The sequence below is a fragment of the Balaenoptera borealis genome (genome assembly GCF_965194805.1).
Source record: "Balaenoptera borealis genome assembly, chromosome: 11".
In the NCBI taxonomy this organism is placed as follows: domain Eukaryota; kingdom Metazoa; phylum Chordata; class Mammalia; order Artiodactyla; family Balaenopteridae; genus Balaenoptera; species Balaenoptera borealis.
The window spans coordinates 62,503,110-62,530,618 of NC_138868.1; the positions used below are offsets into that span (position 1 = coordinate 62,503,110).

General features: G+C 37.0%; 1 protein-coding gene and 1 long non-coding RNA gene across 19 annotated transcripts in view; one reads left to right on the top strand and one right to left on the bottom strand.

Moving 5' to 3' along the window:
- Positions 1-27,509, bottom strand: part of DLG2 (discs large MAGUK scaffold protein 2) — a 2,068,078-nt gene that overhangs the window by 529,700 nt on the left and 1,510,869 nt on the right. The window lies entirely within an intron of this gene.
- Positions 15,741-27,509, top strand: part of LOC309606394 — an 81,580-nt gene continuing 69,811 nt past the window's right edge. The window contains exon 1 of the long non-coding RNA XR_014231803.1: positions 15,741-23,662. This is a non-coding gene — a long non-coding RNA (uncharacterized lncRNA). The remainder of the gene's footprint in view (positions 23,663-27,509) is intronic.

Genomic DNA, 27,509 nt, shown 5'->3' on the forward strand with positions numbered 1-27,509 from the left:
TTGACATTTCAGAATGAAAAGTACAGCAATTCGAACATTCCACAGATTCTGAGATAAGAGCCATGAGGAAGATACATTGGATATCGGTGTAATAATTTCAGAGAGAAGATAAGGAAAAGAAGCTCAATGCTTGCCCTTCATGTTTCCTTCTCTGGGTACCTTGTCATATTTTCACACTTCCTGGCACTTCCTGTTATTAACTTATAGTTAATAAAGAATGAACACAAACGAATCACCCTTGCACCCAGTCTAAAGAATAAAGAAATAGATTATATACTTTGACTGTATTATGTTTGTAACAAACCACAAAATATGAAATCATTTTAAACATGGAAAATTTCCTTTTTAAAAAAAAATTTTTTTTTTTTTGGAAATCTTCCATCTTGAGAGAAGAATTTTACTATGCTATGGCTTATAATTTTTTTCTTTCAGTTTTATTGAGATATAATTGACACACAGTACTGTATAAGTTTAAGGTATACAGCATGATGATTTGACTTATATACATCATGAAATGATTATCACAGTAAGTTTAGTGAACATCCATCATGTCATATAGATACAAAATTAAAGAAATAGAAAAGAGTTTTCCTTGTGATGAGAGCTCTTAGGATTTACTCTCTTAACTTTCACGTATACATACAGCAGTGTTAATTATATTTCTCATGTTGTATATTACATCCCTAGTATTATTTACCTTCTAAGTGGAAGTTTGTACCTTTTGACTGTCTTCATCTAACTCCCCCTCTCCTCTTCCCCCACCTCTTGGTAACCACAGATTTGATCTCTTTTTCTGTGACAGAGTTTGTTTTTGAAGTATAATTGCCCTATAATACTATGTTAGTTCCTGTTACACAACACAGTGATTAGATATTTCTACACATTTTGAAATAATCATCATGATAAGTCTAGTTACAATATGTCACCGTACAAAAATATTACATGATTATTGACTATATTCCCCACATTGCACATTTTACAACCATGACTCATTTATTTTGTAACTGGAAGTTTGTACTTCTTAATCTTCCTCACCTATATCTTCTCTCCTCCCCACCTGTCTCTCCTCTGGCAACCACTTATTTGTTCTCTGTATTTATCACTCTGTTTCCATTTTATGTTTGTTCTTTTGTTTTTTAGATTTCTACATATAAGTGAAATTATACAGTATTTGCCTTTTTCTGTCTGACTTATTTCACTTAGCATAATATCCTCAGGGTCTATACATATTGCCATAAACTTTTATTTATATTAAACTATGGAATGATAACAAGAATAGAGTTATTAAAAAATCATTATGAGGCCATTTTAAAAGAATGACTGATAGACTCTTTAAAAGTATAAGAACAAAAAAAATCTTTCTCAGAATATAATTGAATACACATTCAGTACAATACTTGTAGCATATATTTTCATTGTATTTTGAAATTATAATAATTAACATGAAAATTACTCAGAAAGATAGATATAAGTCGAAGACATTTGTAACTAAAGACAGAACATTTCTGTAACTTGCTTGTCTTAAGAAATTAAACCCCCCCTCACACACACACCCCTAGTTGCCTAGTTTTAAAAAACCACACACTTGTTTTATGATAAAACAATCATAAAAATTTTTGGCACTTTATACAACAATGAAAAACACTTTAAAAATACTCCATTTCACTATCCTTGTATTGAATAAATATTGAGCAGGGCTATGTGCTGCTCTTAAGATAGCGTAAGTGATTAGTTAATGGAAAAATAATGGCATGGTAAATTATAAAGTAACACCTCTGGAATCATACCTGAAATGAAATGATTTTTTTGTTAAATTAGTTGTTAACAATAAATGGAAAATGGATTTAAATTGATGGGGCAATTAAAATAAGTGTTATTTAATTTCCTACTAGAGTGGGTAATTATTCTTTATTGATGCTTTGACATTGCATAGATCTATAAATGTATTTGTTTCCCTCATATTTAAAGAATTTGTTTACCAAATGAAAGACGACCAAGGGTAGATAAAATGTCCCCAACTGGCTTTTCCTATGAAATTTAAAATACATATCAGCTCATGTTTTCCAAAACTGTTATTTCATATTTATATATGATTATAGGAAAGTTTAAAAAACATATTTACAAAAGTTTCATAGCCACACTCTAGGATCAATCTACTGCATTTACAATAGTACAGAATTCATTCCGAACTGTGGACAAAAGGTTAAAGAAAATTCAGGGACTCTGATTTACATCTACTATGCCAACAGTAAATGCCACAGCCGGTCTGAGTTACAGAAGAGTTAAGCAAACAAATTACCACTATAAACAAGGTTAAGTCCAACAAAGGGAGTAACTATGTACTTGACATTTGAAGTTGAAGATTTTACCAAGACAATGAAATCACTGTGGATACCGTAGACATAAATATATCAGCTAAAAAGGAAACAACGTTTTTTCCACTAAGATTAGGCTTAAGCACTTCTTAACTGGTGACTCTGCTTAAGCTAAAGTATTTTAAGTAAGAGCCAGAGAATGGCTCTAAAGGTACAGAACTAAACATTTCCCCCAATTTCTCTTACTTTGGTGGAACATGGATACATTTAAAAATAATCAATATTTGATCAACATTCAACCATATTCCAGATATTCAATTCAACATGATAGGTAAACGTATAGCTTATGTCTACATCCAGAATACAAGGTTATTTACAGGTGGAAGTATCCGTCTGTGTTATAAAATCAAATCTGGTCCTATCTATCCATCCATCCATCCATCCATCCATTCATTCATTCACTCACTCATATATCCACTCATTCAACAAGCGTCTCCTGAGTACATACCATGCATTGTATAACCAGCTGCTATCAACTGTAGCCAACATAAATGTAAAGAAATGGATTGACCAGAAACAGTACAGAAATAATGATCCATGAGTTCACATGAGTGACTGTGGCTGAACCTGGCTGAAGCAATGCTCTAAATCCAGATGATGTCATTGCTTTTTGGAGGGCTGCTCTATGAAGACAAATGTGGTCTAGGTCCACCAAGCCATAAGACCAAATCCAAATGATCAGTTTGGAGACACTGGTTTCCTTGCACACACTCTGTTAAAGCAGGGGTAGTCTGTCTACATTATAGGATCATTCTCTACCCTCATTTGCTCATACTTCCTTCCTTCAATCCACTCTAGACACACTTACTGCCTTGATATTTCTAGAACATGCCAGACACACTCCCATCTTAGGGCACTTGCTCTAGCTGTTTCTGCTGCCTGGAACACCCTGCCTTCAGGCTGTTGTGAAAATTTCAATTTCTCTGGGAGCCTGACCCTGACCTCCCTATTTAATACAGTCCCCTAACAATCCATCCCACTTCCTTATCCTGCTCTATTCTCAGTGTCCCTTAGCACTTATTACCTTGTGATATAAGATATAAATCATCTATGTATTTTATTTAATTTTTTATTGCCTACCTCCTTGGTGAAAATATAAACTCCAGATGACAGGGATTTTTAACTATTTCATGCTATGCAGTAGAACAAGGGCAGATACATAGTTACCTCATAAATATGCATTAAATGAAAGAATGGATAAACATATGAATATAAGAGGACAAGGAAAATCACTTGTCTCTGAGAAAGACTCCCCTTTAATATGAAGCTGGTGGCTTTAGAGAGTGAGGAGCAGCTGAAAAAGTGAGCGCCGTTAGTTGGAGTTGATGAATGTATATGTTACATTTCCTCATTGAACTCTGGTTACCTCTCCATCTTAGTCTACACAGAGTTTATGGCAACCACTGTGCAGGCAGTGGGACAACAGCGGAGCCAGCTTCGTATCCTGATTCTTCCATCTACTAGCTGTGTAAACTGGAGTCCCAATCTCCTCAGGTGTAATAAGGGAATAAACGTATCTATGTTCTTTAGTAATTGGCACATAATAGATTCTTTTTTCAAATGTCTTTTTAAAAATGTTATGTAATTTTGAAAGGTTACTTTCCATTTACAGTTATTACAAAAATAGATTCTTGATAAATAAAAATTCTCTGCTTTCAATAAGCTCTCAAGTTGTTTGGAAAACAGATACCTAAAGATCTTGACAGAACTGAACTGGCTAGGATAAGTTCTGTAATGGTACTGTGATATGTGAGTACAGAGGGGGTCATGACTTACTTCTTAGAAGAGCAGGAGGAGAATCAACAAAAGGTTTAGCATTTGGGCTGGATCTTGAATACAGTCTTAAGTTAGAATTGATAAAAGAGAACGCATCTTTAAAACCAATACATCAGACTGACTAAGTAACTGAAGAGTCAGCTGCCCTGACTTAGATCATACAGTGCTCATAAAATCCCAGCTCCCCTGGCTGGAAATTGAGACAAAAATGCCTAGCAAACACTCAAAACCTGTATTTACAGTAAGATAAGCTACAGTGGTCCCTAACAAGACAAATACAATGAGTATTATAAAGATTTGAGTAAGGAACACTGATTTTTGGTAAGTGACCAATTTAGAGAATTGGTTACAATATTGAAAAGATGTGTCCATGATAAAGAAATGGACTAATCAATTATAAAATAAACTCAGTGACAAGAGTTGGTAGGTCTCATCCTAAAATCGTGACCCTAACACTATCGACTGTGGAAAGTTTGGCTACTGAGAATAATACTAAACATGCCTATACATGTGTCAGTAATAAACAAAGCTGACACAGAACAATGTAAGTATTAAAATCACAAAAGGAAGTAAAATCAGTGGATATTTCAGTACTCTGGCAAAGGAAAAAAGCAACCTATTACAAACTGATCTGTTTGACAAACCTGATGTGCAAACAATTTCAGGATTACATCTAGTGCATAAAGCTGGGTTCTTCTTTCCGTATTTCCTGCATATCCCCAGATTGTATATCCTCATGTTAACACAGGAGATGCAGGCGTAGGGAAAGGAATGTCTGAACATTGTTTAAAGCCTTTAACTTAACCTTTTCCCATGCAAAATCTTTTCCTTCTCCTGTGAAAAAAGAACACGAGGAACGATCACTGTTCACCCTTTCCCCTTGGTGCCTGACTACGCTGAGAAGCAGGTGCCAGTGGAAGGTGGAGGCCTGAAGGAGGAAGTCTTGGGAAAACGGACTGATTCTGCGTGCGGGAAGCTTAGAATAAAAACCCCAATACTTGAAAGAGTCATGTGACTACAATGTACCCATATAGTCTTTATGGGTGTAAAGAACTAAGCCCCATAATGTCTTATAATCATTCGATAACATGGTCCAACTTCATTTTATGTGACTTTACTAGGAGGACACTCTGGGGCACCTCCAAAAATTTAATATTATTAAGCAGACTGCTTCTGTCACAGTTTATCTAGGATCTGCAAGGTAGGGTGTTTAGTGCTTTACAAAAAAAAAATATACTATAGTGGTATTCTGTACATTCTGACTCTACTATCCTATTTTACTAAAGGAAACACAGAATCCACCCTGAAGCCTGGCAGGCTTTGTTTTAGAAAATACAGGCAACCTAACTGCTGAATGTGCATTCATTTCAGTTGACAAACAAAACAGAAACTTCACCTGTGGGTCTGGTCTACACAGGTAACAGACTATTTTACATCTCTTCTCCTTAAAAAAAAAATCATTGCTTAAAAAAATACCAAAAATGTGTCTTTCATTTTAATTTGAGAGAATAATTAATTAATCATATCTACAGTCCCGATGAGGTTAAAGACCAAAGCTGTATTTTCTTACTCTCTGGATTCTCCCTGGGTTCAAACGACCAAGTTTGGCATTGAAAGAAGTGGTTCTGTTCAAAATGCCTTCGGCACTGGCTAGGCAGGCTCAATCCTGCTTAAGGATCTCTCACAGATCACATAATTAACTTACCACAGTCAATGTTCCAAGCTTTTCTCCTGACTATGTACCTCAAAATACCCACTTATACTTTTTGCCTAAAAAGAGGCATCACTTCAGTGCCTTTTTTTTTTTTTTAATTAATTAATTAATTAATTAATTAATTAATTTTTATGGCTGTGTTGGGTCTTCGTTTCTGTGCGAGGGCTTTCTCTAGTTGCGGCAAGCGGGGGCCACTCTTCATCGCGATGCGCGGGCCTCTCACCATCGCGGCCTCTCTTGTTGAGGAGCACAGGCTCCAGACGCGCAGGCTCAGTAATTGTGGCTCACGGGCCCAGCTGCTCCACGGCATGTGGGATCTTCCCAGACCAGGGCTCGAACCTGTGTCCCCTGCATTGGCAGGCAGATTCTCAACCACTGCACCACCAGGGAAGCCCCCAGTGCCTATTTTATTGTGAAAAGCCTCCATGTCTATACCTACCCTTTCTCAAAGGAATGAGCATCATTCCTCTTTTCTAAACCTAAATCTTCCCCTTCACCATTGAATTTTACTCATTATTCCTTTTTCTTCCCTTCTAGAATATTCAGTCTCTTACCATCAATGCTTTTCTTCTATTCTGGCTTTGACCATGCTTCTGTCCTATCCTAGAAAGATCTTCTCTTGGGACTTCCCTGGTGGCACAGTGGTTAAGAATCCGCCTGCCTATGCAGGGGACACGGGTTCAAGCCCTGGTCCAGGAAGACCCCACATGCCGCAAAGCAATGAAGCCCGTGCGCCACAACTATTGAGCCTGCACTCTAGAGCCTGTGAGCCACAACTACTGAGCCCGTGTGCCACAACTACTGAAGCCCGCCTGCCTAGAACCCGTGCTCCACAAGAGAAGCCACCACAATGAGAAGCCCGTGCACCACAACGAAGAGTAGCCCCCGCTCGCCGCAACTAGAGAACGCCCGCACACAGCAACGAAGACCCAATGCAGCCAATAAATAAATTAAAAAAAAAAATTAATAAAAAAAAGATCTTCTCTTGAACTTGCTGCAGCCTCATTTACTGTAAGAGCTGGAGTTTCTGAACAGTGATCTCTAGTTACTAACTCCATTTCCGTATCACACATACTTTCCTCAGTCTCCTACATCTGACTCCGTATACCACAATCTACTCAAATGGCAGTGGTTACAGGTTGAATTACGCCTTTCAAAAGACAGATTGAAGTCCTAAGCCCTGTTACCTGTGAATGTGACCTTATTTGGAAACAGGGTTTTTGCAGATGCAATCAATTTAAGATGAAGTTAAATTGGATTCGTGTGAGCCCCAATCCAATGATTGGTGTCCTTGTAAGAAGAGGAAATTTGGACCCAGAAACAAAGAAACACACAGAGAAGAATGCACGCGATGACAGAGGCAGAGAGCAGGATGGTACATATATAAGCCAAGAAATGCCAAGGACTGCCAGCAACTACCAAAAACTGAGGGAGAAACATGGAACAAACTCTCCCTCAGAGCTCTCCAGAAGGAATCAATCATGCTGACATCTTGATCTCAGACCTCCAGGCTCCAGAACTGCAAGAGAATAAATTTCTATTGTTTTAAACCACCCAAGTTGTGGTCATTTGTTAAGGTAGCTCCAGGAAATTAATACAGCATCTAATTCTAATGGTCTAAGTGGTGGTATGTATATCTACCTCTTTATAATGAAATCATACACATACACACAAGTTTGGGCACTTATCAACATAGCAGTGGTCATTGAAACTATGAAAATGGATTCTCCACAAGAAAGAGATTACAGAGAGAATAGGATTCTATAGTATGTGCCTTGGGGAATAACTATTATTTGAGAGAAGTGAATTTAGCCTGTATGCCCAGAGTTTCTGATTCAGAATATCTGGCACGTGCCCCCAAATTTGCATTTCTAACAAGCTCCCACGTGATACTAACGCTACTGGTGTGAGGACCACATTCTGAGAACCACTGTTTCAGAGCAATAAAAAAGATAAAATGAAGTGAGAAGTAGTAAAAGAAATATGAGAAGAAACGGGGCAGTGTAATGTGATGAGGGTAGGAATGTAAAAGAAATCAGTAGTGTTCTATGTAATGCAGAAAGAACAAAGACCCATCAAAGGACTGAAATTTCCAGTCCTTTTGGAGGAAAATTCTGGATGACTGGCTGGGCTCCTTGCCTGGTGGAATTGCTAGTTTGTAGTTACCTTACTCATTCCCATAATAGGAGAGGATGGCACAAAATGTGTAAATGTATTATATATGTACATATGTCTTCTCTATTGCTACTTCACTAAATCAAGTGCTTATCCAATCATGCTTGCTTTAGTGTAAAAGGCTTATGACCACATTCCCTGATTCCAGTCTTTCCCTGCCTGATTCTCCAATCCATTCAGCAAAGATTTTCCAGGTTATTCTTTTCCTAAAATTCTACATCCATTGTGTTGCTCTGTTTCTTGAAATTGTCCGTCACTGTTCATTTTCTACAGGAATGCTACATCCCCTCTTCTCACTATCCCTTACTTCTCTGCTACTAAGCTTCCCCCCAAGCAAGATGATCTTGCTGTGCTGTTTTTCTACTGTTACTCCTGTTTCCCATCTGAAATGCCTTCACCACTTTAATTTTCAAGACCACTCAAGTCTTTGCCAACTCAAAGTAGTTCATTGCTAAGTTGAACCCCAGTAGAACCAATTATACGTATCAGCTTTTTCACATCTATTTAAATAGAATGAGTTAACTCATTCAACAAACACTAATTGATAACTACTCATGTGCCAAGGACTGCCCTATATATATTGTGGTTATATCAGTGAATCAGTGTTTATGGTTCTTTTCTAGTGGAGAGTAAGGCAAGTAAAGAGGCAATGAAAACCCGGTGTGGTAAGTGTTGATAGGAGAGGAACAGGTGCTAACTATAGGTCCTGATATCCAATCTGAGACCTAGAAGATGAAAGTGAGCCAGGAGAAAGGGAATGGGGAGAGAACATCCCTGCAGAAGGAAACATGCACTTAAAGACCCAGAGTTGGGAGATAACATGACTTACTTGAGAAATATTTCATGTGAAAGCAACAAGTAGTCTTAGTTAGAATACAGGCTGCAGGAGGAGAGGAACCATATCCCTTATACTCACCAATGTACACTTAGCCCCTGAAACTATGCATAATAAATAGTTTGGAATAAATGGAGACAGGAGGACTCTTTCTCCACTGAATTAGGAGGGAAGGAGAGAAGGATGGTGTAGATAAAGGTTAAGATTATTGGCTTAATGGCAGTACACTAAAGTTGTTCTCATCTTCAATTTACTCTGATAACAAGAAAGTGTGGTACTGGCCAAGATGAGGGAAGTAGTGAGGTCAGAGATTTGAGAAAGTACAGAAGTTTTGAAATAGCTCTTAGGGAAGATGGAAGAAATAATTGATTAGAGAAACGCAGAAAAATTGCAAGGAACTGTTGATTGTCTCATTAGGGTTTAGTGACTATGAATTAATGATAGCACTATTCTAGTAACTTTTTTTCCTTCAGCAATTCTCAGCAGTCTAGGTATAAGCACAGAAAGTGTAAGAAGTTAGATTAAATCACTTTTGAAATTAATCTTTTGTGTGCATTGATCTTCTCTCTTCAACTAAATCATATGATCCTAGAAAGTAAGGGTTGCATAAAATAGATCATATTGTGCACACTGCTGGCATATGGTAATTGTTCAATAAATATTTACAGGATGAATTAATGATTGAATTGTTCAAAGACCAAATGATCACATGGCATAGGTATACTTTTAAATGTCAAGCATCTCACATTAACAGATGTGTATGCTTTAGCAGACTGCTTTAGCTCAAGAAAAAAAAGTGACCAGAATAATTCATACTGAGCATTTTAATGTGCCAACTACTGCCTCATGTGCTTGGGAATTAATGAAGTGTCTACTGTATCTAAAGAAACAATAGAGATTACCAATGAGAAATGTATTTACTCTTTATTAAATCTAAGAATGATCAGCACTTCCTTGCCTGCATCCTTACAAATGAAATAAACTGCTCTGACCACAGTTGACTGCTCATGGGACAGTATGACAAAGTGTGATCAAATGTTCTCTTACTGGTTTACTGTCTACTTTATTGTACTTGAAATGGAATATCCTCCAAGCTTCCAGCATTAAAAGTGATAGGCACTGCCTTTACTTATCAACCACGTCTGCCTGAACGTTTTTTTTCTAAGTTAACTCTAGTTGCCAATGTAAACCAAAGCCATTAATATTGATTCTGAATACAGTCCAGACTGTTTGGAGGCAACCAGATCCCAACACATAAAGTTATCAAAAGTAACAGATTATTTGAGAGAGATAAAAATCAACTCATATTTTGAAGTCTTGATAGGAATGTTCCAGTTGGCAGGGTTGCTGCTGGGGAAATCAGAGTAGAAAGTCTGAAGGGTAATTGGATGGGTCTTGATAAATTTCCATCCACAAAGGCTCTTATCCAGTAACACCTCTTCAGCAAAGTCCTTCCTAATACCCATCTTTTAAATTAAAAGTAATGTGTCCACGACCACATTTAATGCTATTTCTCTCTCTCACTTTTAATGAGACATCATTTTCTATATTGAATTAGTTACTTATAGGAAGGGTTGATATTGAAAACATTTAATAGCTTGTATAGCATGGACACCAAACAATCAGAACACATGCCTGCCATAAACCACTACTGTGGTATGCAGCACCTAACTGTCAGCTCTGTTCTGGAAAAGTGTAATGTCCCCTATGTTGGACAGTTAGCATTTTGAATGTAGAGGGAATAATAACTCTTTTTTAAAAAATTTATTCATTTTATTTGTTTTATTTTTGCCTGCGTTGGGTCTTCATTGCTGCGCGTGGGCTTTCTCTAGTTGCGGTGCACGGGCTTCTCATTACGGTAGCTTCTCTTCTTGCAGAGCACAGGCTCTAGGCGCCTGGGCTTCAGTAGTTGCGGCACGTGGGCTCAGTAGTTGTGGCTCGTGGGCTCCAGAGCGCAGGCTCAGTAGTTGTGGCGCACGGGCTTAGCTGCTCCGCGGCATGTGGGATCTTCCTGGACCAGGGCTCGAACCTGTGTCCCCTGCATTGGCAGGCGGATTCTTAACCATTGCGCCATCAGGGAAGCCCAATAACTCTTTTATTTATGTTCCCCAGGAGCATTATGAACAAAGTCGATACTCCAAAACTGATTTTTAAAATGAATGAATCAAATAAAGATCACTGAATCCTTTTTCCATAAGTATACTTTAATGAACTGTGAAGGAAAGGGCTCAGGCTGGTAAAATAATATGGTGAGTCACTTCATTCATTCTTTAAAAAACACTTAAGTTCCAGGCTATGTTAGTTTTCTACGGCTGTTGGAACAAAGTTACACAAAACTGGGTGACTTAAACAACAGAAAATTATTGTCTGACAATTCTGGAGGCTAGAAGTCCAGATCAAGGCATCTGGTTCCGCCTGAGGGCTGTGGAGGAAAATCTGTTTCCATGCCTCTCTCCTAGCTTCTGGCGTTTGGCTGACAATCTTTGGCATTCCTTGGCTTATAGAGGCAACACCCCCATCTCTGCCTTCATCTTCACTTGACATTCTCCCTGTGTATGTGTCTGTCTCTGTATCCAACTTTCTTCGTTTTATAAGGATACCAGTTATATTGGATTAAGGCCCACCAAAATGATCTCATCCTGGATCATCAGCAAATTTCCTACTTTCAATTAAGGTCACATTCACAGGTACTGGGAGTTAAGACCTCAACATCTTTTTGGGGGACACAATTCAACTCACGACACTGGCACTGGGAAAGATTACTATGAAGAGGACACAGTTCTTGTCCTCGAGGAGCTCACAGACCAGAGTGGAGGAAACGAGAAGTAAACAGAACATAAACAAATGCTTTCAAGAAAAGGCAGATAGCAGAGTCAGAGAAAACTTCTTGGAGATAGTGACAACTGAGCTGAGCCCTGTTGAATGGCTAGAAGAAAGACAGTTAGGAACTCTAAGCATAGTGAGGGAGTAGCTTGTAGAGAGGTGATATGGCCTTGATCATCATGGTCAAAGGAGTGAATGGGGTTAGGAGGAAATACTGAGAATGGAAGCTGGAGAACCAGAGGCTCGTGAAGGTCCCGAGGTGCTCTGTTAAGGAGTTTGGATCTTGTATTAATGGCTATGGGTAGCCTTTGAAGAGTTTTAAGCAGGGGCATGACATGATAAGATTTGGGCCACACCAGTTTTCCTCATTAGTGTTTGCTGCTGTTTTAAAAATACATGAAATTGGGGCTTCCCTGGTGGTGCAGTGGTTGAGAGTCTGCCTGCTAATGCAGGGGACACGGGTTCGAGCCCTGGTCTGGGAAGATCCCACATGCCACAGAGCAACTGGGCCCGTGAGCCACAACTACTGAGCCTGCGCGTCTGGAGCCTGTGCTCCTCAACAAGAGAGGCCGCGATGGTGAGAGGCCCGTGCACCGCGATGAAGAGTGGCCCCCGCTTGCCACAACTAGAGAAAGCCCTCGTACAGAAACGAAGACCCAACATAACCATAAATAAATTAATTAATTAATTTAAAAAAATACATGAAATTATATTCTGTGAGGGACGATGTTCTATTTTTTGTGATAAAGCGTAATTTTTTCCTTCCCACATTTTTGTCTTTTCTTCACTATATTCAGTTATCACTCATTAAAACTCACTTGGGGAAACTTTTTATCTCTCAATCCCATGTTCATGATTTAGTTTGAAATATTAGCTTTTCCTGGCTCTTCCTCCCTTCCCTGTTCCCTGTTTGTCATAGCTTAGCCATAAAAACCAAACTTCAAAAGATACAATATAACATCAACAGGCATTTGTAATCTGCTAAGAATCTAAAGAGCTAACCCCAAATTCATAAATTCATTTATAAGCTTGTTTTAATCCACCAAAGATTTCAAATGGGCATTTTCAGCAGATGTCTGACTCCACTACTTCACTTAATCATCCTTATGGGGCTCTTTGTAAAAGAGATAATTGGAAAATCTGGATTCATCTTAGGTCCTAGGAAAGAGTGAGAGTTATGTAATTGAAATAATTGCACAAGTACCTCTTTTTGCAAGGACATTTTGCTCACTATGAAACAATGACGGACTTACACACTATGGCTGAGATTTATGAAGTGGCTAACCAATATTTCCAGTATTTGTTGTATGATTTCAGATATGCCAAAGATGTTTGAAACTATTGAGTAACGGAGGCTCCCTTATTACATTATGTATGACAAGTGCTAGTATCTTCAATTATACAACAATTGAACTAAAGCACTTTTGCTTTGCCATAAAAACTGTTTATTGGGACTAAAAATCTTTTCTATCAGTTCTTTTAATTTTTACAACGACCTATTCTATGTTGCATATCTAGTTGCACAAAGCAAGCAGCATGTGCCTTTGGCTTTAATTTTATACTTTCACCGAAATAGGTTTAATTTTTCACAAAGAAATCCTGGTATAGATTTGAATCTCCTTAAGGATTGCTTAACAAACCTGAGAAAGAACAAAGCAGGAAGCATCACATGTCCTGACTGCAAGCTATAAAGGTATAGTAATTAAAACAGTATGGTACTGGCATAAAAAGGGACAAACAGATCAATGGAACAGAACTGAGAGCCCAGAAATAAACACAAGCATATATAGTTAACTAATTTGACAAGGAATCCAAGACTAGTCGATGGAGAAGAGTCAGTCTCTTCAATAAAAGGTGCTGGGAAAATTGGATATCCACATGCAAAAGAGTAAAAGTAGATTCCTATTTTACACCACTCATAAAAATTAACTTGAAATTGATTAAATATTTAAATGTAAGACCCCAAACCATGAAACTCCTAGAAAAAATTTAGGAAAAAAACCTCCTTGCTATGGGTCTTGGCAACTAAATTTTGGATATGATACCTAAAGCATAAGCAACAAAATAAAAAATGAACAAGTGGGATTACATCAAACGAAAAATCTTCTGCACGGCAAAGAAACAATCAGCAAAGTGAAAAGATAACCTACAGAACAGAAAAAATATTTGCAAACCATATGTCTGATAAGGAGCTAATATCCAAAATATATAAAGAACTCATACAACTCAATAGCAAAAACAAAACAAAATAAAACAAAAAGACAAAACAAACAAAAAAAGACCCCCCAAAACAACAAACCTACAAAAAATAATCCAATTTAAAAACGGGCAAAAAAATGAGCAAAAGACCTGAATATTTTCCAAAGCAGATATACAAATTGCCAAAAGGTACATGAAAAGATGCTCACATTACTAGTCATTAGGGAAATGCAAATCAAAACCACAATGAGATATATGAGATATCACCTCATACCTGTTAGAAAAGCCACCAACAAAAAGATAAGAGATAAATGCTGGCGAGGATGTGAAGAAAAGGGAAACTTTGCACACGCTTGATGGAATTGTAAACTGGTATAGCCACTGTGAAAAACAGCATAGAGGATTCTCAAAAAATTAAAAGTAGAACTATCATATGATCCAGCAATTCCACTTCTGGGGCTATATCCTCAGGAAACAAAAACACTAACTGGAAAAGATACATGCACCCCCATGTTCATAGCAGCATTATTTACAAGAGCCAAGAAACAACCTAAGTGTCTGTGACAGATGAATAGATAAAGAAGTTGTGGTATATATATATACACAATGGAATATTTTTCATCTATAAAAAAATGAGGGAATTCTACCATTTGTGACAACATGGATGAACCCTGAGGGAATTATGCCGAGTGAAGTAAGTCAGAGAGAGAAAGACAGATACTGTATGATCTTACTTATATGTGGAAACTAAGAACAACAAAAACAACAACAAACTCACAGAAAATCAGAGCAGATTTGTGGTGACAAGAGGTGGGGATTAGGGGGAGGAGGAATTGGAAGAAGGTGGTCAAAAGGTACAAACTTCCAGTTAGATAAGTAAGTGCTGGGGATGTAATGTACAGCATGATAACTACAGGTAACATTGCTCTATGATACCCAGGAAAGTTACTGAGAGAGTAAACCCTAAAAGTTTTCATCACATGGAAAACATTTTTTTCTTTTTCTTTTTATTGTGTCTATATGAAATGACGGATGCTAACTAAACTTATTGAGGTAATCATTTCACAGTATATATAAATCAAACTGTTATGCTGTATACCTTAAACTTGTATATGTCAATTATATCTCAATAAAACTGGAAAAAAAGATATGCCATAATTTACATGACAACATAATAAATGGACCTTTGGAACAAGTCACTTACTCTCAATAGGTCTATTTCCTAATATGTAAGATGGATATAATAATATATGCCATGACCACTGTGTGCCTACTGGCATTCACCTTGGTTCTATCATTTAGAATCTGTGTGACTTTGTAAAAAGTTGTTTAGCTTCTCTCAGCATCAGTTTTATCAGGAGGATAATAGTTACCTCATAATATCACAGCAAGAATTGATCATGATAATGTATGAGAAGGAACCGCACAGTGTTAAGTAGTGGTATTCAAAGAATATCCATTCTCTTTGCCTTCCTTCTCCAGATTGTAATGAGAGTCAAATGTGATAATAACTCTTTATAAACTGTAAATCGCTTATATTTATATATACTTTAGGTATTATTAATGTATAAAGTATGATAAAATACTAGAATATAAAGTGAGGTATCAGACACACAACTGTGAGATCATTTATTTCCCAAACTCTCTTAAAATGCTGTTATTAATAGTGACAATTGGTTTATCCCATGTAAGACAGTGAGATTAAATACACATCTGGGTTCAATCCCTTCCTCATATCACCTTCTTAGTGAATCATCTCCAGTTACTCTACACTTTGCTTAAGTTGTGAGTTCCTTAACTTGTTCTACATGTACATCATATAAAGTTTAATTAATAATGTGCTGGCATTGGCAACACAATTCCAAATGTTCAGAAACTATGAATATATATCAATAATTGACACAACTAGCTCATATCTTTTGGAGATATGTGTTCAGCAATTTTGGGATATGAGTCTATTTCAGACAGCTGTGGGTAGATGGAGATTTAATGAGGATTTGGTTTAATCACTGCTCTAGAACATTCCTCACTCTCCAAAAGATCACCAAAGACTTTTTATAAGTATATTGGAGAAGATTAAAGAAACAGCTTCACAATAATACCTACGACACAACAGGTAATGCAGTAAAATCTTTAAGTGTTTTAAGAGAAATAGAAGAAAGAAAAAACATTTTTAAAAAAAGCTTGACAAAGGAAGTCAGGTGAATTCATACTATACTACCAAAATTAAATTTGAATGATGGTTCTGTCTTCCAGCATGAAGTTTACACTCTGGGTAGGACAAAACAAGGAGTAATATAGATTTAAGATGAATGGAGATCCATTCAAATAAGAGGTCCTAGGATGAACAGGTTGTTATTAAGGTATATCCCTCTCCCTTTTTAATTTTTAATTTTTGTGCAGCCACATCTAGTGGTCCTGTCTTAATAGACAGTTTTTCTGCCTAAAGTGGGAATCAATCAGGCAGTACCCAAATTACTTCTCTTTTTGATATTCTGTGCCCAGAAAATATTGGATATTTAATATATATTTGACTAAATGAATAAACATTCATAACTGTCAATTTCTTATTAAACAAGTTGTCTTAAAAGATGTCTGATTCTTTTACCCCTTAACTATAGTTTTTTATATCTTAATTCATGTTACTAGGACACATGCTGTATCCTATTGGCCCTGATTTGGGAATTTTGTGGTAAAATATGCCTAGAAGATCAGAAATGTTAAGATATAAGCACTGCTTATTAAGATTGTGAGAAGTATGCCCATTTGCATCATGGTGATCTTTCCATTTTATTTCAATATCCCCTTCTACATTTGTCACGATATTTTGGTATTACAGACCAAAAAAAGACAAAAGCGATGATTCTAGAGGTGAAAGTATAAAAGTATATCCATAAAAATATTAACTCAAGCTCCCAAGTCTCTCATCCTAAAACGAGCATACTGGGTAATTCTTATTCTGTCATTTATATAGTATATTTTTCTTTCTGATCTATTCTGTTTTGGGGCTGTATAACTTGAAGGACTAATTTAGCAATGAAATCTAAGCTGCCTATTAGTTTCACCAAGGATGCATTTTCACTTGATTCCTACAGGCGTCAGCAGATAGCAGCTAAAGTGGAGGGTCCTTGGGTGGGTGACCAAGTCAACTGTGCTCTCCAGTTGGACACTAAACAGAGCAGCGTTTTAAAAGACTACTCCTTTTGGAAAATGAATATTAAATAAGATAAATTTGTGAGGAACGATAATGATATTTGTATTTATTATTTACTTTATGCCAGGCACTATGGTAAGCATATTTCATATGCTATGAATATATCATTTAACCTCATTAAAAAAAGAAAAAAAGAATGAGGAAGGTATTATACCATTTTTCAAATGAGAAAATAAAGATTAAAGAGGTCAAGTAATTTTCTCGAGGTCAGAAATTTAATAACCAGGGGACCACGACATGAACCCAAGACTGTGGCAGCAAAGCCTTTGCTCTTAACTACTGTTCTAGTCTGCCTCCCAGCCTGTGCATTGTGTTGCACTAAAACATTCTACATATACGCACCACTCTTAGCAAGTGTAGCAATAAATCTAAAGAGAAAGGTATGAAAATACTCATCTTTCTCACACCGGACATTAGCTGAAGCTCAGTTTTAACTGTAACGTGCGTTGTTAAATTTGTAACTTATTTAAAGATTTCAGGCAATGGCATCAATGATTACGACCACTGACATTTATTTCGTATGAAGCAATCGGTGACGTGCATTTCAATAAAACTGAAAGTTGATGTGCTAGGAAAAGTCCTAACTCCTTTCTTAAATACTGCACCAAGTGAAATATGCCGACATAAATTTCAAAATAATGTATTTTTCATTTGCCATGAATACTAAAATGAGAGAAATCAAAATACCTATTGACTCAGTATAAACACTTGACTGTTATTGTTAATTATATACTGTGTCTTTGTACTTAGTGGTTGCGGAAGTCTTGATTCAATCAATTAATTTTAATGTGTAACTGGGTATACAGTTCTTACATTATCAAGTCTTGTACTTGATCACATTAAAAATTGACTTTAAATTCCAAGTAATTACTTTCAAATTATTGCTAATCATAAAACTGTGTAATCTTCTTCTTGTTCCTGTCTTATATTCTTTCACTATTTTATTTACTTTGAAAAGCATGAAGAATATTTATGGCCACTGTAACAAAAAATAAAACAAGGTGAGTGAACCTAAAAAATGTTGTTTGATTTTGGTAATATTCATTTAATATGCATTTAGAGAATACAGTAAGCCAGTAATGAAAACAGTAATGAAAACAATTTTGCTCTTCTCCCTCTTTGAGAAGATTCTTTACTGTCATTTAGCATTTTTAGTCATTTGAATCAGTTATATCTCAGGACATTTTCCAGGGCTAGGACAAGGCTTTGTATCTAGGAATAAAAACAATTTGATTCTAAACTGTTGAGGGTGAGAAAAAAACGTCAGTCCTTCAGTGACAGCGTAGCGCATTACCAAATGAGGCGATGAATGTGGTCAAATACATTTGGACATGCTCAATGAATGCAAGAGATAGTTATTAAAACCTTGACCTTAAAAAATACTGCCAACCATTAGCATTAATGTTTTCTGTTCATCAAATAAAGTGCATGTCCATAGCACATATGGTTTAATTGAAAACAAGTAAAATATAACACGGATTGTATTTTCACCAAATGTTTCAATTAATTGGATTTTGGAGCAGTAATTTGCTGGATGGAACTTATTGCTTATGCTGATTAAAGTCTAAGGATAAGATATTTTCTGTAAGACTTATAAAAAACAATAAAACATATTGTTTAGCTTTTAAATGGACAGTTCACTTGCTTTTTAGGGCTAACAAAATCTGCTAAGGGTATTTTTTGAAGGTGATTAACTTGCATCTAAGAATAAATAATTTCCCCAATATAGTAGTTGCCATCAAACAATTTAGTTATTGTTTCTCTGTTCTCAGCCATTTGCAAATATCTTCATATAGTCCAGGCCATTGTGCAATAGTTGTAAAAGAGTAGAAATATAGACTCATTTTTTGGCAAGAAATGTACAGAGTAGGAGAAAAATAGGGAGTCAAACTAATCTTAGGTTCCTGTTTTCTCTGGAAAACTTTGTGAGACTTCCAATATCACTGACCTTGACTGCCATTGATTCATTCAATGGCTGCACTTTGTGGCATTTATATACTGCATGGAGGCATTACTACTGAAAGCTTTGGAATACAGGTGGCCAACGCACTTGAGATTCACTCCGGCCTATCAAGGGGATTATGTAGTTGTGGTTTGTCTCAGTTTCTGTCAAAATAGTAAGTGTCTCAAAACAGGGCCTGTGCTTAGGTTGAAGGGGAGAATAGTAAATTTAAAATTACTCTCAGTAAAACACTACATAGGAACAAAGGGTAGGAAAGCAGGATCAGTCAGAAAAGTTAAACAGAAAAGACGTTGAGTGTCTTGCTTCATTTGGCCCACTGACCTATATAATCAAAGAATCTTATCATTGAAAGGGACCTTGGAGTTAAATTAATCCAACATACGCTTCGAGTTTATGCATGTGGTTGTGTAAGCCAGTGGTCCCCAACCCTTTTGGCACCAGGGACCGGTTTCGTGGAAGACAATTTTTTCATGGACAGGGTTGGGGGTGGGGTGGTTCAAGCGATAATGCGAGAGATGGGGAGTGATGGGGAGCGATGGGGAGCGGCAGATGAAGCTTTGCTTGCTCACCTGCCCCTCACCTCCTGCTGTGCGGCCTGGTTCCTAACAAGCTGTGGACTGCTGCCAGTCTGTGGCCCGGGGGTTGGGGACCCATGGTCTAAGCCTTTCCTTGAATACTTTGTAACCAAGATGGAACCATTAAAACTTTTTTCTACATGAATCAAATAGCTGTAATGCTACAGCTTCTACCTACTCATTCTAGTTCCGTCTTCTGAAGGAAAAGAGAGTAAAAGTTGGATCACCCATGAATATGAATAATGGCCCTTCAAACAGTGGAACTAACTTAGAAGGGATTCTCCAAGTCATCTGTTCTTTCTCCTTAATTTTACAATTAGGTAAACCAAGACTTCTAAAAATGAAGTGATTTTCAGAGTCACAAAACTGTTTAATTATAAAGCCTGAAATAGAAGCCAGGCTGGGTTACTCCAAAAGCAGGAGTTTTGAAGCCAGCCATCACAGCCACCCTTGTCTTCTTTGTTCTGAGCTAAGCAAACCAGTTTCTTCTAATTTTTATCTTGAGACATGGCTTCTAGACTACAGAGTATACTGGATATCTTCCAGTTCCTACTATGGGCTAGAGACTGCGTTTCACAATGAGGACAAGTACCTAATATTGAGGAACTGATAGATAATCAAATGATTCTAGAGTGGAAGATAATTAAAAAATTAACTGTGACACAAGGTATGAAGTAATATGTCTAAGGAGTACATCTAAAATTCTATTGGGAACACGGATGTCAGAATGATTGCAGAGTGTTACTGAAGTGATATTTCAGCGAATAGAACTAATGTAATCTCTTCAACAGCAGCAATAGTATAGTAGAAGTCTCCTTACTTTAGTTAAGGACTTGACGAATTAACCAAAACCCATCATTCTATTGACTGGACCAGGGCATGCTAGATGTTTATGGTTAGGAAGCTACTCTTGAACATACCTTCACAGTGTTCCTCAAAAAGTAGAGCTGTACTCTTACCAAGTAGAGTTGTATACCGACCTAGTAGAGTTGTCTACAGTAAGTCCCCTACATACAAATGAGTTCTGTTCTGAGAGCTCGTTCATAAGTCCAATTTGTTCATAAGTCCAACAAAGTTAGCCTAGGTACCCAACTAACGCAATCAGCTATATAGAACTGTACTGTAATAAGTTTATAATACTTTTCACACAAATGATACATAAAGAACAAACAAACACAAAAAATAAAGAACACATTTTTAATCTTACAGTACAGTACCTTGAAAAGTACAGTAGAACCAGCTACATCACTGCTGCTTTTACACTTGCTTCCAAACATCCTGGGCTTGAAATAAAAATACTGTACTACTGTACTCTATACAGTACTGTAAAGTACACAAAAACACAACCACTTGCAGTGGATGCACACACGTGACAATGTACGTCAGACACGTGAACTAACTTACGTGATCGGACATGCGAACGCCCGTTGGCATCTTTGAAAGTTCGCAACTTGAAGGTTCGTATGTAGGGGACTTACTTACCAAGATTCATCTGAGTTTGTTACCAAGCTCATTTACCTCCCTTTTCCTTGTTAATTATGTCACTTGTTGCTGTAATTATGTAATTTGATTAACTATTCTGTGAATTGATGAAATACTAGTCTGCAAGTGTTGTTTCTATAAAATGTAAGGTGATTGTTTTGGAAAACTTAAAAGCAGGTTGTTTTTACAAATGCTATCAAATTAATGTGGGCAAGGCAACTGTAAAAGATTGAGAAAAAACCCCACAAAGTCTAGAAGTATTTTGACACTTAGATTATATCCCCAATGTCTTTGATTATTGGTATATTTTATACATGAAGAAAGGTGGGTTGTTTCCCTTCTACAAAATTGTTTTGACTATTCTAAGTCCTCTGCTATGTGAATAATTGAACTGATGACGGAAGAGCCTGTATTTCAGAGAATTACTTTCTTTAATAATTTCTTAAAACATAATACTTCTGTTGCATATTTTGCATCATATTTATTGTCCTTTTATCGGATGTGATTGGCAGCAGTGGCATAGAAATTGACCACCACACACACACAAAATGATGGGGACCTCTAAAAATGGCAACCACTTAAAATAAAAATTGGCCATTTAATATACATTCATATTTTAAATGAAAATAAAATGTTTAAAGAGTTTTTTCAATAACTGACCAGCCAATGATCTTGTTCCTATTAGATATGTGGGTTCTTATTGACTGTGTACCATGTGCCAGGCACAGTTTTGAAAGCTTTGCATGCATTATTTTACTTAATCCTTAGACCAACTATTACTCTAATTTAACAAATTGGGAGTCTTAGAGATGTTTGATAAAATGCTCACAATCCCACAGCTGATAAATGGGAAAGATGGCTTTCTAATCAGGTCTTGCAAAATACGCAATTACAAAATATACTTTTTCTTTCGCCATCCAATGTAAAGCAACCATATTTTTTGCCTATGTGCACCCTAATCCTGACACAGGCTTCTTTCTCTTCATTTAATTTTGAGGTGAGAAAGGCTGACATTTTCTGCACCATCTATTTCCACCTTCACAGTTTTAATTTCCCATTCTGGAAGGACCCCCTTCCTCTCTTTACCTATTTGAATACATATACCCTCAGATCTAGCTCCTCATTAATTTTTGCAAGAAGTTGTTACAAAGGAAACCAATTCACATTGATTTCCTTCTACTTTTAACTTTTATAGAATAGCATCCAACATTGAATCTTATCTATTCAATCATTCACCTACCTATTCATCCATTCAATAAACATCTAAGTGTCAAGCCATGCTCTAGGTACTCAATAAATACTAAATAGATTGATTTTACAAGACAAAAATTCAGAAGCAGAGGCTACTATGGTTCCATCCATTCATATTACAATTATTCATGATCACCTAGTATGTGAGGCATAGGCCAAGTAGAATGATTATTAAATGTGACAGCTCTATTAGTGTTTATTAATTTAGCATTTACCATGTGCCAGGCACTGTTCTAAGAACTTTGTATGTATTAATCTTTTTAAAATTGTCACGTTACTCTCTGAGATAGATATGATTATTATCCTCATTTTGTTGATGAGGAAACAGAGGCAAAAGAGATCAAGTGAAACCTTCCCAAGGTCATGTAGCAAGAATGTAGTGGAGCCAGATTCATGCTCATATAATCTGAACCCAGTGCCGGGAGTCTTAATCAATACACTCTACTGCCTAAATAAGCAGAGAGATTCATAGAAGAATGCTGTGCTCAGAAAACATCTAGGAGGATATTCCCCAACGGAAGTAACTTTTTCTACTGGATTTTGAAGGAAGATCAGAAGTTAACCAGGTAAGGGTACTGTCCCAAGGAGAGAAAAAAGAGAGAGAATGGCACTTTGGGGAAACAAGTATGTCAATTCAGCATTGCAGAGAATTATAATTTCAAACTGGGAGAAGCAGTGAGAACATCGAACCAACAGATTTTAAAGAGAGGCATTTAAAAAAGTTTGTAAATAAGCATAGCTTTCTCAAATATTAGTCTATTTGAATAATGCATTCATTTAATAAAGCATTGTCTCTCCTATAAGTTCACAGAAGATTATAAACAAATAAAGGAAATGAGCAAGGATAAATTCACAGGGAATTTTAAAGCCACGTTACATATAAATTAAACCAGTCACAATTAGAAAGAGGTTCTCTACTACATTTTAAAGTGAAAGTCCATTTATTTTCCCCCTTTTCTAATTGTCACTCTAAGGTCAGATATTTGAAGAATGTCTTACATATTATGTACCTAACCAAAGTGGAGGTTCTAAATCCAGGCTGTAAATAAAAAGAGCAGCAATTCTCATGCAAATCTTTTTATTTCATTTATCCAACTAGCTACTTTTGAATAATATCAATGGAATGACTACCATAGCCCCAGGTGGCCCAGTAGTTCACATGAAGGTTACATTTTCTACCAGAAAGTAAGCCTTTAAATTGTCCCTTTAGGTACTGGAAAAAGAATTCCACATTCATTCAGTGGTCACCGCCACCTTAAAGAAGAAAACGGACAATTAAGGTAATAACAATAGCAACAATTTATTTAGTGCTTACTATGTGTCAAGCGCTGGTCTAAGCACTTTACATACTATATTTCAGCACTTTAAACATGTCATTCATTGGCCTCTGACTTCTATTGTTTCTGATGAGAAGTCATTAATAATTCTTGTCATGATTCTCCTATATGTCAAGTGTTTGATTTCTCTGGCTGATTTTATTACCTTAGCTTTGGTTTTCTGCAGTGTCTGTGTCTCTGTGATCTGTTGTTACAGTAGTCTATTTTATTTGTTTGTATTTCCTGTTTGGAGTTTAATGAACTTCTTGGATCTCTCTGTTGATGTCTTTTATTAAATTTGCAAAAATTCTAGCCAATATTTTTCTTTCCTTACTCATTTTCCCTCTTGTTTTATGGAACTCCAGTTGCACATATGTTAAACTGCTTAATACTCAGTGATCTTACAGGCCACTGAGCCTCTGTTCCTTCTTTTTTTTTTCCAGTCTTTTTTCTCTTTGTTTCAGTCATGTTTAAATCCATAAGTTCACAATACTACTAGTATTGATAATAATAAAAATGATAATAATACAACTAATTGGTCACCTTTTGAGGGTGACAGGGAACTAATTCATTACCTTATGAACTCAGGAAATAATAGGAAAGAATTAATCACTTATCCTGACTTTCCTATATTAACTCTATAACTATAATAGATGAGGGGGGGCTTCCCTGGTGGCGCAGTGGTTGAGAATCTGCCTGCCAATGCAGGGGACACGGGTTCGAGCCCTGGTCTGGGAAGATCCCACATGCCGCGGAGCAACTAGGCCCGTGAGCCACAACTACTGAGCCTGCGCGTCTGGAGCTTGTGCTCCGCAACAAGAGAGGCCGCGATAGTGAGAGGCCTGCGCACTGCGATGAAGAGTGGCCCCCGCTTGCCGCAACTGGAGAAAGCCCTCGCACAGAAACGAAGACCCAACACAGCCAAAATTAAATAAATTAATTTAAAAAAAAAATTAAAAAACAAAACAAAACAAAAAAAACCCAAACTTTAATAGATGAGGGGAAGTAATCCTTAATAAAAAATTCTGGATAATAAATGAAAACATATTGGTAGAACTACAGTAGTGCCATTTTCACCTCTAATGAAATAATACAATTAAGAATTAAACACCAGTATTGGCTAACATTAAAAAAGAGTGAAAATTAGTATTACTTGTTTCTTTATAAAAGAGCATACCACCACTTACAGTCTTGTCAAAAGGATCACACATGAGTCTGATTATACCTCTGGATCCAGCTGCCGATTTGTGGGAAATACAGAGGAGAGAGAGACATGTTGAACTATATCACGAGTTATTCAAGATGTGTAGACTGGGAAACTCTACAGGTCAAACGGCTTCGGTTCTTCAGCAGATAAACTATAAGGAAAATAAAGTGATGGAGTGGGATTCTGTAAATCCCAGACTTAAAAGACACATGAAGCTAAAAAAAAAAAATTGGAGAAGACTAAAATAGAGTATCCAGGGGTGCATAAAAACAAAGAAATGGATGATATAAAGAAAGGTAAGGAAGTGATTACTATAAAAGTCAGGTTAGTGGTTACGTTTGGAAGGAGGAAAGGAGTCGTGATTACAATGGGGCCCATAAAAGTCGTGATTACAATGGGGCCCATAGAAAGGTTTCTGTTGTCTGGCAAAGTTCTTGTCTTGTTCCAGGTGGTGGTTACAGGATGTTTGCCTTATAATAATTATATAGAAATAATTCAGTAAGCTACACATTTATTTTGTGTGGGGTTTTTCTGTATCTGTGTTTTGTTTCACAATAATATGGTAAAACAGAAACACACAATACATTGTTCACTATCCTCTTTGTGTGTATGTATTTGTAGAGATTATATACAGGTTAGGAAAGAGGAAGAAAAAAGAAGTGCTTTAAAAGCTGACTTTAGTTTGAACTGGTTGTTTAGGAGAATATAAAGTTTCCTATTAAGCCAATAATAGCTTTCTGGTTAGAGAAAATTCCTGGGTGGACTTTTAATTTTGTCAAAATAGGTCTCAAGAATGAACTGGTTGGGAGAGGGTGAAACCAAAAGAGAGCTACATTTTCTACAAAATAAAAGATCAGGAATTTTAGAATGTTTCCCTTGTAGGTGTAGAGAGAAAGATGTAAGGAGGATTTTTTTCTTGAGAGAGGGTGTGTCATGGGTTGAATTGTGTCCCCAAGAAGATGTTTAAGCTCTAACCCCAGTATCTGTGAACTTGTTTGGAAATAGGGACTTTGTATGTGACTGGGTTAAGATGGGGTCATTAGAGTGGACCAGAATCCAATATAACTGTGTCTTTACAAAAAGGGGAAATTTGAACACAGAAACAGACACATACACAGGGAGAACAGCATGTGAAGATGAAGGCGGGGTGGGGTGATATATCTCTAAGCCAAGGAATGCCAAAGATTGCCAGCAAACTACTAGAATCTAAGAGAGAGGCATGGACCAGATTCTCCCTCACAGCCCTCAGAAGTAATCAACCCCGCTGACTGACGCCTTGGTCTTAAACTAGCCTCCAGGACTGAGAAACAATAAATTTCGGTTAAGTCTCCCAGTTTGTGGTACTTTGTTACAGCAGCCTTGGTAAACAAATACAGGGAAAGAACAGGCTAGGGCAAAATGATGGCAAATTCTGGACTTAAGGGAAAGGTACCAGGGAGAAATTCCCTGTGGTGAGATTGTTGAAGAACTTTGAGACTAGAGGTAGCCAGGAAACAATCTGCAGCCCACAACACGCAGGCTGAGGGCCTGAAGGCTTACTGAGATACCAAAGGAAAGGGTGCTGCCAGAGGGCAGAGAAGTTTGCGACATAAAGGTTATAAATCTAGACATATATTGAGGATAGCACGTGCTTAGGTGCTATTTATATTTATTAATATATACATGAGGAACAACTGCATTTATACAGATAAGGTATGTGTGTGTGTTACCGAAGAAGTATATATCTACATATATTAAACATGTAATAAACTTATTTTTTATTTGCTTATCTCTTTGTATATTAACATGTATACAGAGAGCACATGAATATGTACATGTCTCAGTGTGAGAAAGAGAAAAAGTCCTCTTCATTCAGAGGCTTCTGTCCCTCACAGCCGGAAATAAAACAAGCTGAAAGGCAACTAAAAAGATGAAATCACTGTCAAGGACAGGCACACAAGGAAAGCGGTTTTATTTTTAATGTTTTGAAGTCACAAGAGTTATTTCTGCCACTGTACTGCTTGGCTATTTTCCTTTTTTTCATTTCCAGTGTTTGTCTTTCATGCCTTGTGGGCAAGGACATTTGTATCGCTATCTGCATAGTGCCACCCCTCCCCCCCAAAACATCTCCCATTTCAACCCTCTCTAGGCAGCTTCTCTGCATATAAAGACCATAAATTATAACTGTTGCCATTAAGTGATTGTGTGGGCAGCTCTGCTGGTTACATTTTCAAAGCTTTAATGTACTAGAGCCAATTACAAGGGCAATTAGAGGGTGACTTCTCACAATGGGTACCACTTCCAGGGTCCCTAATGTCAAGAGTGGAGCCTCCGCGCTTTCTTCGGAAATCAGTAGGCTCTGGGTAGCTTGTTCTGAATCAGCAAATGGGTACTGAGAGTCACTTGACCAACAGAGAGAGGGACCATAAGAGATGAGTATTTAATTCTAGAACACAAATTATAAGAGCTGCCATTTGTGGAACATCTACTGTGTGCTAGCCCCTTTACATCTGCTATTCTCTGACTTAAAGTGGAAAACCACACTCTGACACTGGTATTATTATTCTCAACTTACAGCAAAGGTGGCTGAGACTCAGAGAATCACTGTGTTTATGGACATCTACT